Source organism: Vombatus ursinus, unplaced genomic scaffold, assembly GCF_900497805.2.
Source record: "Vombatus ursinus unplaced genomic scaffold, bare-nosed wombat genome assembly UNPS02010822.1, whole genome shotgun sequence".
NCBI classification, from domain to species: Eukaryota; Metazoa; Chordata; class Mammalia; order Diprotodontia; family Vombatidae; genus Vombatus; species Vombatus ursinus.
This window is the reverse complement of record NW_020950600.1, coordinates 6,907,228-6,919,093: the sequence shown is the minus strand read 5'-3', so window position 1 is coordinate 6,919,093 and position 11,866 is coordinate 6,907,228. Positions and strand designations below refer to the sequence as shown.

Here is an 11,866-nt window from a genome sequence, read left to right as displayed (position 1 = left end):
CCACGGTTTAGATTCCTATAATCTAGTCACTACTTACCCATGTTCAGACTCTTTGCCCAATACGATGGATGTTCTAATAAACCTTGTCTTTGGCTGAAAGAAGGCTTGGGTCCAAGTCTTTTGGGCAGGAGCCTCGTGTTGTGCCATACGGAGAAACTGCCTAACCCCAAATTCTTCTCCAGCCAAGACTGGAAGGTATGTAAGCCTTCCCCCTCCCCTCCTTTCTTGCTCTGCAGTTGGGATCGCTCTCCAAGCACCAAGGCTTGGAGGTGCTTTCGGGCAGATAGTTACAAGGCTGTCTTGCACTCGGCCTGAAGCTTTCAGACTCTCAGTCTGTTGAGGTTTCGTGTTGGGAGAGCTGGTTCAGGTGCGAAAGAATTCACTTAGACTTTCTCTGTAGCCATTGGAAGCTTTATTTCATCAAAGCTTCACGGGCCTGAGGTTAGCAAGGAGCTAAACAAAGGCCCCAATATAGGAAAGGACCCAGACTTACATAGACAGAAAGCTATATTTTAGGAAAATGGCTGTGAAGATAAGGAAAAATTGTCATGACACAGGATGAGGAAGCTAGATGACAGAATATGGAACACAGGATAAGGGAGGCAAAGGAAATTCTTTTGGTGCAAGTTGTGTGGCATTTCAAGATATGGGAAAGAGACTCTAGGATGCCCTCAAGTCCCGGAGGGGCCTCACGAGGTGCTGGAAAAACAACCCTTAATTAAAATTTGTTTCTTTAAAAAGCTTTTAGCTTTTAGGGCACTGTATGTCTTCTGCTTCATTCCCTACTCAAACACTAGGCAGGAGAAATCTTGGGGGGGGGGGGAAGGGGCAAAGGTCATTGTCTTCAGTAGCTGCTTCCTGCTGAACAGGGGTGAAGAGTCCATTTCAAGGGCCTCGAGTAGGTTGAGGAGGGGAGGTCAGCATGAAGATGTGGGATGCAGTGTTAGCTGAGTCCATTGTGGAGACCTGCAAACCACTTGGGGACATCAAGGCTGGTATCCTAAGAGTTGAAAGTGGAATTTCTGCAGGTGAGAAGACACAAATCAGACCAGGATTTGAAACAAACACGGACCAAATATAAGAGCAAGTAAAATGATGAAAGAACCATGACCCGTAGAAGGACATAGGGGGAGATATCAGGTTGGAGTGAATGTCTGGCATCCAAGAGACTGCCTGTACAATACTTCAAGTGCTCAAAGGATAAATCCCATGCAGGGTTTTCAGGGAATAGGGGAGAGCTATAGGGCGTAAGCTAGTTGACACACCCAGCAATCATGTACAATGCTGTGCCCCACAGAGTTCCCTATTTGAATTAAAGTATTAGAATTCCAGTCCAGGTGGAGCCCAGAACAAAGCATAGCTAGAAAGTATACAGATAAGTCCACAGTGAGGGGCTTCAATGCATAGTCTTCTTTGATCACTTTTCTGACTGGGCGCACCTTGCATCTTATCCCATATCTCACATCCCGCATGCTGCTTGCTCCATCTGCCTCAAGAACTCCTGTCTGCCTCACCATTCACCCAAATGCTCTTGGGAGAGGGACAAAGGAGCTGTCCCTGCCTGAGTGAGGGTGGGGAGGGGAGTAAAATGAGGCTGAAGCAGCATCCAGGGGATGAGAAGAGTGGAACAGGTATCCTTGTTGCGTGACCATCTGCATGTGGACAGCCAATAGTCTAGGAGACTCAAATCTGACAAGCAAGTTCATTATGCAGGGCCCAAATAGAAGGAGCATTAAGAATGACATCAGAAAAGAAGAAAACAAAGAAAGAAACCAAGGGCCCCATGATGCTATTATTTGCTTTCGACATATAGGATTATCTGATCTCATTGTCTCCTCAAAAGTTTCCACTCTGATTCCAATTCTTTTAGGAGGATCAGATGATATTGAGGATCCAACTCTGTACATGTAAGTATAAGTAACAACACTTTTGCAGGTAGAAGCTTTCTACCCTTGAGTTCAATAGTTACACAAATGAATTTACTTACAAGAGGCTGACTTTACTCCAATTATCATTAAAGACTTGGGAGAATCTGTAAGTAATTAATTCCAAAACAATGCATATCAGTAAGCTGTTTACAATAAAACATGTTTGTACCACAGGACATACAGAATAAACAGGTATTATTTTCACAATAATAGTAAACTTTAAACGAAATTGATTTTCTCATTAATGCAAAAATATTCCATAAGTTACCTCCCTTTAAGGAAATTGCACTGAAATTCTTTTCCCCACACTCAAGATGTTTCTGATTTAGTTTCAGTAACTAATAGAATTAACATCTAGGTCCCTCAATCAGTAGTACCAATACCCAATTATTCTTACATCATTTTGAAATTTAAGGACCTTATTCCATACAGACATATATCTAGTAATAGGTAGGTATCTAGGCCAAATACCCATTTCCTAAGTTGCTTAAGAAATAGAAAGGAATATAATCTTAGGCTGAATAGCTTAGATCTTAAACACACACTTTGATATAGTAGCTCAGTTGTATCCCAGCCTCATTCTGTGGGATGATTCAATATTGTGTTTGTACCTTTATTTCACAAACTTTTCCTTTGTCTAATTATTCCCCTATCATTCAGAAAGAATGTTCTGTTCCGGGGAATTAATCTTTCACATGACTATGCAGGAATACTAATTTACCCAACTGTTTGGGATACTGGATGACTACACATTCAGATTGAAAACAGCAAGATTTTACATACTTGCGTTGTGCTCACATCTTTTACTGTTTGATTTGATTACAGAAATTTGCCATAAAAAGGAAAAGCAAGGACATCACAGTTTTCCAACCATGCAGTATCAATTCCACCTCATAGCCAGACTCAGGGATAGTCAGGTGGGAAACATTCCTTTTCAAAGGAACATAATGGGGAAACTGAGACAGGAGGATCCCATCCTAGGCTGAGGCTAAGACTGTCCTCTCAGCTTTTCCAGATGCAGACCTCCACCTGTAACTGTCACATTCTCTCTGAGTAGTTTGTGGCATTTCTCTCAGATGGTGGATTATTGACTATTGATTATGGATGGATTTTTGTGAACCATCAGACAACTCAAAACACAATTCGTTATGGTCCCATGAGCTTTTACCTCAGATGGCAAGTTTCACTAATCAAAAATTTGCCAGGACTCACTTCTCAAATTTAAACTTGTCCTTGTACAAAAGTCAATCACTAGAGATCATTTCTATATACTTGCAAATTCTCAGCAGGCCAAGTTTCTTGTTTAGGAACTCCATGATCCAAACAAGCTCTTTGGCAAGTTTACAAAATTAAGGAGGATCAACAGGGATCCCAGAGAAGGAGCTGCCTTATCCACCCCATCTACCTTTAGAACTGCTAAGGGCTGTGCTTTTCCACTAGCCCCAAGAACTGCTCCTTTCCACACATACACACAGTAATTAATTACCAGCTTTAGGCTTTAACATTAAAACAACCAACAATCTTACAATTTTCATAAGTGATAACTAAATTGTTTTAGCTGTAACACAAAACAATAAGCTTCAGATGACAACAATTGCGTTTCCAGATCTTATAAATATTACTGATATGGGCTGGCTTACCAAGTACAGACACAGACTGACTTCTTTACCTTGACCCATCCCCTTTCACTCTCTTCCCACGGTTGTGTACTGGAAGATACTTTCAGGCTGTAGCTGCTGCCTCTCTCCCTTCTTCCTATAGCCAGGTGGCGGAAGGTGAACTTGCAGGCTGGAATGAGAGGGATGAAACACTCTCTTCCTAATCTGATCTGGGATGAAAGGGGTTAACAGGGAAACCCAGGGCTGTTTGGAATCCCCACACTGAGAAACCCTCTTGACTCAAGGGGAGGGAGTAGGGAAGGGAGTGACAAGATTGTAATGAGGTGTTTAAAAACTCCTTAATGATCAATCTCAAAACTTCCAGAATCTGCTAAGATATTTTAGCTGTCCTAACTTTTTCACTTCTCCGTCCACCCCGTAAAAATTTAGAGTGGGGCGTGAACTTTCAGATCTACATTCGAGAGACCAGTGCCCTTTCTTATGGTACGGGAAGCACGAACCATTGACTCTGTTTCTCTGAAAGCAACCGATCCAAGGACACAACAAACCTAGGAATGAAACTTAGAAAATTCATGGTAGATTTGGACATAATTATTATCAGTATCAAAGTACTGCAACAAATTAGCTTGCAAAAGGAAATCTAGTAGGCCTTCTAAAAATCACATAAAAAGATTTTGCAAAACATTATTTTGTAAAAAGTATTTCCCTTTCTTAAAAAAAGGTTAATCCTGATTCCTTAAAAGGAGTAATCACTAAACTTTCATGAAGTAAATTAGCTAGAAACCTTAAAGATTGGAATTTATCAAAACCAAGTTGGTGCAAAATGTCTTTTAAGTATCACAAATCCCCAAAGTGCCATAAAATCAAAATTCTCAATAATCATAAATTCCTAAGTACCAAAAAGTGTTTACCTTGGGAAATTTCAGGTTTTTTTTTTCCCTAAAGCAAGAACATACTCAATGAAGTTGGCCTTATCACACTAACAAAGTTTACCAGGCCTTTAAAAACTTACTCAATAGGAAATCCCCTATAGAAGACTTGCACAGGGTTGATAAGAAATTATGACTAGATAGTTCCAAAAACCCTTGTCTTAGTTAACAATCTCATAATCTGACAGTACAATTCTTGATCTAACAACATCTAGATTATAAGAGAAATTGCTTTTCTAACAACATAGGTGATAAAATTGTTAACCACATTACACAATACAAGAAAATTTAGAAATAGAACCATACCACAAACAATTATCTTGTATTTAAAGCTTGACACAGAACCAATTAACTACCAATCAGGTGACCTTAAATTTAATTGGATGAGCAAACAAGATCTGGATTCATAATCACTAATGGTAACATTTTAATTTCTAAGACCCAATACTCTCAGCACTTTAAAAGAAAAGATTATTGGCCATAAATGCACTTATTTTTTGGAAGACACATGGTGACAGTTTCCAGCTCCAAAAAACTTTTTACTTCCTTGAACTGGAGTTCCCAAGAGTCTCGGGTGCAGAGGGAAGGGAGCAATTGCCATTTTTCCAGTTCCCTAGTGCCCAGAGATTTGAAGGAATTGACAGAATTAGACATATGCTTCTGGATAGTCTGTCCTCTATGCTGCAGAAGGTGTGTCCAGGTCCGTGGCCTTGAACCGCCGGACCCAGAGCCTGAGAGGTCAGGCTGAGTGTGAGACAGCCTTGTGGCTGTGTGACCCATTTGGTCGGACCTGAGAGGTCAGGCCTTCCTGGGTGCTTGGAGAACCACCCAAACTACAGGGTGAGAAAAGGGACAGAAAGAGAGAGGAGGCTTACATATACAAAGCTTCCAGTCTCTGCTTGGAGAAGAGCTGTAGTTCCTTGTCTCTTTTACCTTTGAGACTTATCAGATAAGCCTTAAGCATTCCCATCCCTCCATTCCCATCCTCCTGGGAATTTCTAGCTGCATGTACTAGAAAATGAGACCTCAAAACCAAGGTGCAGGGACCCCCAAAGAAAACCAGGCACGAAGGCCCACCTACCTGCCTCCCCAACATTCCACGGGGGAGGAGAAGGAACAACACAGGGTAAACCAGGGTGCAAAGGAATAAAAGTCTGCTCAGGTAGAGCAAGGTGCGCCGTTTCTTTAAGTTTTGGAGGCCAAATTTCTTACTAAGCTTGTCTTGTTTAGAAATCCCCTTTACAAATTATTTTTCTAGATTACATTGAGGTCAGGTTGTGTTACAATGGAACACTAGGCACTTTTCTTTAAGATCTCCTTCCCTGAATTTCCCAGCCTAGCAGTCTCCTAGCAGCCTCTCACTTGTCTTAGTGTCCCAAGACACTTGAGAGGAAAAAATGTGACCGATCCAGCGCAAGGGCGTCCCGTTATACGAGGGTCAACAGTCTGACTGACCACCCAGAGGTCAGTGGAGCTTCAGACACCGCTGACAGTGTCTGGGCCCTCCAGGGGTCTCAGCCAGGGAGACAGTAGGAGCAGAAAAGGTCTGGGGAAGAGAACAAAGAAAAGGGTGCTTACCTGTTATCCCAGTGGCCAGGAGAAGATCAGCAGAGTCCAATTAATATTTGGACTCCCGGGTTTCGGCACCATTTTATGTTGAGGTTTAGAGTTGGGAGAGCTGGTTCAGGTGTGAAAGAATTCACTTAGACCTTCTCTGTAGCCATTGGGAGCTTTAGTTCATCAAAGCTTCACGGGCCTGAGGTTAGCAAGGAGCTAAACAAAGGCCCCAGTATAGGAAAGGACCCAGACTTCTATAGGCAGAAAGTTATACAGCCTGTAGGATAATAGTATATTTTTAGGAAAATGGTTGTCAAGATAAGGAAAAATTGCCATGACACAGGATGAGGAAGCTGGATGACAGAATATGGAACACAGGATAAAGGAGGCAAAGCAAATTCTTTTGGTGCAAGCTGTGTGGCATTTCAAGATATGGGAAAGAGACTCTAGGATGCCCTCAAGTCCCGGAGGGGCCTCACAAGGTGCTGGAAAAACAACCCTTAATTAAAATTTGTTTCTTTAAAAAACTTTTAGCTTTTGGGGCACCGTATGTCTTCTGCTTCAAGTCCACTGGGTCGGTTCAAGGCCATGGACCTGGGTACACCTTCTGCAGCATAGAGGACAAGGACGGATGCCCTATCCAGAAGTGTATCTGTGAACTCCCTCAGCGCTAGGGAATTGGGGAAAACTGCAGTTGCTTTTTGGTTCCCTGAGGCTTACTTACTCCCTTCCCTCTGCACCTCTAAATCTTCCTTCATGGAGGTTACAGGGAAAGTTAGAACAGCTAAAAATATCTTGGCAGATTCTGGTAAAGAAGCTGGTCTCTGAACTTGGGTAAGCACTCTCAGATTCCTAAAATCTAGCCACTGCTTCACATTCTTAAAATCTAACCACTGCTTACCCATGTTCAGACTCCTTAAGAGTCTGCCCAATATGATGGATGTTCTAATAAACCTTGTCTTTGGCTGAAAGAAGGTTTGGGTCAAATTCTTTTGGGCAGGACCCGCGTATTGTGATTTTGGGGCCCCAGGACCCCTGAACCCCTAAACCACATCACTACTATTAAAAATGATTTTTCTTGTGTGAGAAACATTAACAGTTTGGTTTCCACAGATTTGATAGAAACCCAGGACCAGGGGAAGATTAGGTTATTGATTAATTGATTTATTGGTTTATTGATTTATTGATTTACTGTTTTATTGGTGTATTATTTTATTGGCTTATTGATTTACACAAAATGTGCAAACAGAAGAGATTGGTTTTCACAAATTCTATAGAAATAATAGATATTGTAAACACAGATGGCACAATTAACATGCAGGAATGTTGGGACAAGTTGGGAGTTAAAACCAAGAAATCCTATATAACTGTTTGCTCTACTTCTGTATGTGTGTGTGAGTTCCATGAAGGAATCTGCACACCTGTTTCTCACAAGAATCATCAAATAAAGGTATCTCTTCTTTCACTCCAAAAATTGTGATTTCATAATTACCCAGTTAACTCTTGTTTGGGGAATTCGCTGAGTCCAGTCTTGGACTGAATTCCAAATTGAGTCTGGGGTTTTTATAACATCTTGGTAATCTGTTTCTTGGAGACTCAGAGCTCCACCCTGCCAGCCTTCTGCTGGTTCTTCAGAAGGATGGCTCTGATAATGAGTGTGAGAAATAAAATAGTTAACTTTCCACATAAGTAGGTAGATAGAAATCAGAAAACCACTTACAGGGGGCAGCTAGGTGGTGCAGTGGATAGAGCACCGTCCCTGAAGTGAGGAGGACCTGAGTTCAAATCCAGCCTCAAACCAAACACTTGACACTTACTAGCTGTGTGACCCTGGCCAAGTCACTTAACCGCAATTGCCTTAAAAAAAAAAAAACAAAAGGAAAACCACTTACAAGAAATCACAAATAGGGATCCTGGCAGAATCGGTTCTAAACACCAGAGTTAACTCCAGGTCAGCAGCCTTTTGCTACAGTGAAAATATTTGTATATATACAAATACATACATAATGTATACTAAGGAGTGGGGATCCCATGTAAGATTGTAACCCAGAAGGATTAGGACCAATCCTGATCTAGAAGGGAGGAGTTAGGCAATTACTAACTAAAGCTTGCTCTCGCTTCTGTGCCGGCTTGCACTCTCCCCTTCAAAGGAGGTATGCCTGCTTCTTGAGAGAATCAAAAAGATGCTTCAACCTCTTTAATAAAAAGTCTTTGAGACACCAGTCTATGGAACTGATTCTGGGGTCATCTTTATAGCATGAGATTGTATTGAGTTTTCTTATTGTGAGGAATGCCAACAGTTTGGTTTCCACAGAATTGATAAGAAAACAGGACAGGGGGAGATTAGGTTATTGATTACACAAATAGTAAACAAGATAAGGGAGTATATCAGGCATGTTCCCAAAAGTATCTTGTTCAGGCTTTCCAGCTCTCTCTTCCTTTTTTCTTACTTTCCTGCTGAACCAACAGTTCCCTGTTTCGAGCCTTTTTGCAAACCTTGTTGCTGGGGAAAAGTTTCCAGGCTTAGACTGTGAGCTCTGAAGCCCAGCCAATGGGAAGAGGAGCTAGTGGGAGGGTGGGGGTTCCACCTTAAGGTCTACATAAACTGGCTTTGAGCTACACTCCCTTGCACACCCTGGCTGGAGCCATCTTGAGCAGATGCTGGGTGTGTCCTTTCTCATGAGAAAGCAATAAAACTCGTTTTTGCCTTTCTTAAGAAAAGGTCTCTGATTTGGTTATTTTGGGGGTCACAAACACCCCACACATTATCTTGGTCAAACCCCAACCCAGATCTGAATTGATTTTATGTACTCAGGTTTGAGTGGAGACAGACTTCCAAGATTGGGGGTGGCATTTCCTTTGATGGAGGGTGATATTGGCCCCTGTGGACTGAGTGATCTAAGAAGCCCACCCAACTCCCAGTATGTTGACCAATCAGGGTTGGTTGGCACCCCCTTGGGAAACCTATGCTTCAAAGGGCATATAACTGCTATACCCCAAAATCCCAAACTGAGTCAATTCTGAACTCTGTGAATTCTCACACACTGTGTGAGTATGAACTTCTTACCCGGGTGACTTCACCCTTCACCTACATTCTGGAGCAACTTGCTTAAAGGTCAAGCTTTTATCTTGTAACAATCTCTACCCTTTGCTGAGGTGGTCTCCGGTCATTTGAATCTCAATTCTGTTATTTTAGTTTGTAACTCTAACCGGGTATTCAAATTGATTTAATCAAAGTGTTGCAGACTACCCCCCAAGTCTGCAGACTAATCCTATCACCCCCCCACTTGGAGAGGGGGGCCCAGCTTTGGACTGAACTCCCATGCAATGCATGTCAAGCCACTTTGAGAAATTAAATTGTGGATACATGTACCCAATTTCATTTATCTCTTAGAGCCGACTCTGTTCAAATTGGAGTTTGTGGGGTTCATGGGGTTCAGGGTTCACACTACCCAGACTTGGTTCTATCTTCTATGGATGTCTAGGTCACTGGCCCTCCCCGAAAAGTTCAGTACCTGGTTTATAGGTTTGTTCTGCCCCATTTGTACACCCTGCTCTGCCAGTTTCTCAACCTTCTTAGCTTCACAATGTTTGTTTCCAGTCTATCTCATCCATGTAGGCATGCCTGAAAGTTGTTAAAGAGGCAACAAGCTAGATGATAAGTAAATTCATATTGTTTATTCCCTTAAGTTAGCAACATGTACATTTAGTCAGAGCTTTAACTGACTGAATCAAGCAGTTTTAGGAGCACGTTTAAACCCTGACTCAAGATGTCTGTGTTTGCTCAGATTTATGGTCTCTGTATATGTTTAATTATAGCATAAGAAAGGAATTTTCTTAATTGAAAAGGTTGTAAATACAATAAGATAGAAGAATGTCAAAGTATCAATTGAAATTATAGATCCAGGATATATGCATTTCTTTTACCATTAATATGACAAAGCATAACATATGTCCATAAAATACCAAGATAAGAAAAGTCCCATCATTCAAGGTAGTGTCCGGGTTCAGGCACCTTAGTGTCATAAACGGAAGAATGCTGGTTAGCTTCATCTGGTCCTGCAGTTGCTGACACAGGAAGGGGCATTTTGAGTTCACTCAGAGAACAAAGAAAAGAATGTCTATTATGTTGGAGTGCTTCTTCAGGTTGATTAGTTCAGGCTTTTGGCCCTTATTGGGGTTCAAATCTTAAATGATCATCACTCTGTGTTGAGATCTAGAGGTATAGGGGTGCTGGGACCCCAAAACATCAAGAGCAAGAGACTTAGGTCCTGCCATAAAGAATTTGACCCAAGCCTTCTTTCAGCCAGAGACAAGGTTTATTAAAGATCCACCATATTGGCCAGACTCTTAAGGAATCTGAACACTTATGAAATATTGGCTAGGTTCTTAAGGAATCTGAGCCCCTTATAGGAGACAAGATGGACCTTATATACAGAAAGACTATGGGAGGGATCTAGGAGTGGCCAAGTAGTCTGAGGGAACTGTGAGGTAATGGATCACCAGGGACCTGGACCATGGCAGAGGGAGAATGGAGCCTAGATAGGATTAAAGGTGGGAAGTGGGGGAGGTGGGGCAGGGCATAGGGAGATAAGACAGTGGAGGGCTAGGAACAGAGAATTGAGAGATTGGGTATAGGAACAGCCAGTTGATACCTTTGGGGCATAGGTAATAAATTAAGGCCAGATGATTGGATTATACCTTCAAAGGTTTCATTAATCAAGTGAAAGAATTCAAGGACAGTCCAAGTGATTTCTAGGACCTGTAGACAAATGGGGCCCAAATTGGGACAAAGATCTTGGCTTGGACCCGTACCTCATCACCTGGAAGCTAGAATTTCTATTTATAGCTCTAAATAGAATCACAGAATATTAGAACTGAAAGGAAACATAGCTGCCGTTCAGTCCTGATTTTACAGGTGAAGAAAATAACTCCCTAAAAGGGGAAGCAACTCATCCATTCATATTATCTCACTTCAACAGGCCCCCTCACTGCTACACAGCAATCCTTCTATCGGTTTCAGGTTAAGTCTTCCCATAACAGATGATTGAAACCTTTTCTCCTCAAGCTTCTAATACCATCCTGCAAACTTTCTCTTACAGAGGACCTCCCTTCCTCATTTACTGAAAAGGTTCACTGAACTCCCTCCTCTTTCCTACTCCCCTAATCAAGTCTTCTCTCTGTCTTCATTTAATGAGGTGACTCTTCCCCTTGTTAAAGTTAATCCCTTCTACTTGATTCTATTCCCTCCCATTTCTTGAGATATTGCCTCATTAATCCTCTCTCTTTCTCTCTCTCTCTCTCTCTCTCTCCTCCTCCTCCTCCTCCTCTTCCTCCTTCTACCTCTCTTCAGTCTTTCTATCTCTCTCTCTCTCCCTCCCTCCCCCACTCCTTTTCAATATTTCCCTACCATCCTTCATTGTCTACATACTCAGATGTCCCCAATCCTTGAAAGACTTTCCCATCATCCAGCCACTTGCTGACTCCTCAAGCTATTCTCCCATCTTTGTCCTGCCATTCACTATCCAATTCCTTCAAAGAGTTCTCTCTATTCACTATCTCCATTTCCTCACCACCAACTCTGTCCTCCACCCCTTGCAATCTGATTTCCCAATCAATGACTTTACAGAAACTCTCACAGGTTCAAGATGGGAGAGCCATGGTTAAACGCCAATTTGTCTAAATTTCATAGAGATTTCATAGACGGAAGGTAAATGTGAGTCAATATTGTGATTTGTCAACAGAAGAAAAAATGAATGTAGGGGTTCTCAACTTGGTATATATGTACAGCAGAAGGTATAAAAAACATGTCAAGGGGTTGATTACAGAAACT

The 11,866-nt window shown here is 41.9% G+C and overlaps 1 long non-coding RNA gene across 1 annotated transcript; it reads right to left on the bottom strand.

The window, feature by feature from the left end:
- Positions 1 to 395: 395 nt before the first annotated feature.
- Positions 396 to 6,300, bottom strand: LOC114038260. The gene is made up of 4 exons (XR_003568555.1): positions 6,055 to 6,300; positions 3,569 to 3,716; positions 1,988 to 2,032; positions 396 to 1,022 (listed from the first exon to the last, which is right to left on the bottom strand). It is a non-coding gene; the product is annotated as an uncharacterized LOC114038260 (long non-coding RNA).
- Positions 6,301 to 11,866: the final 5,566 nt, after the last annotated feature.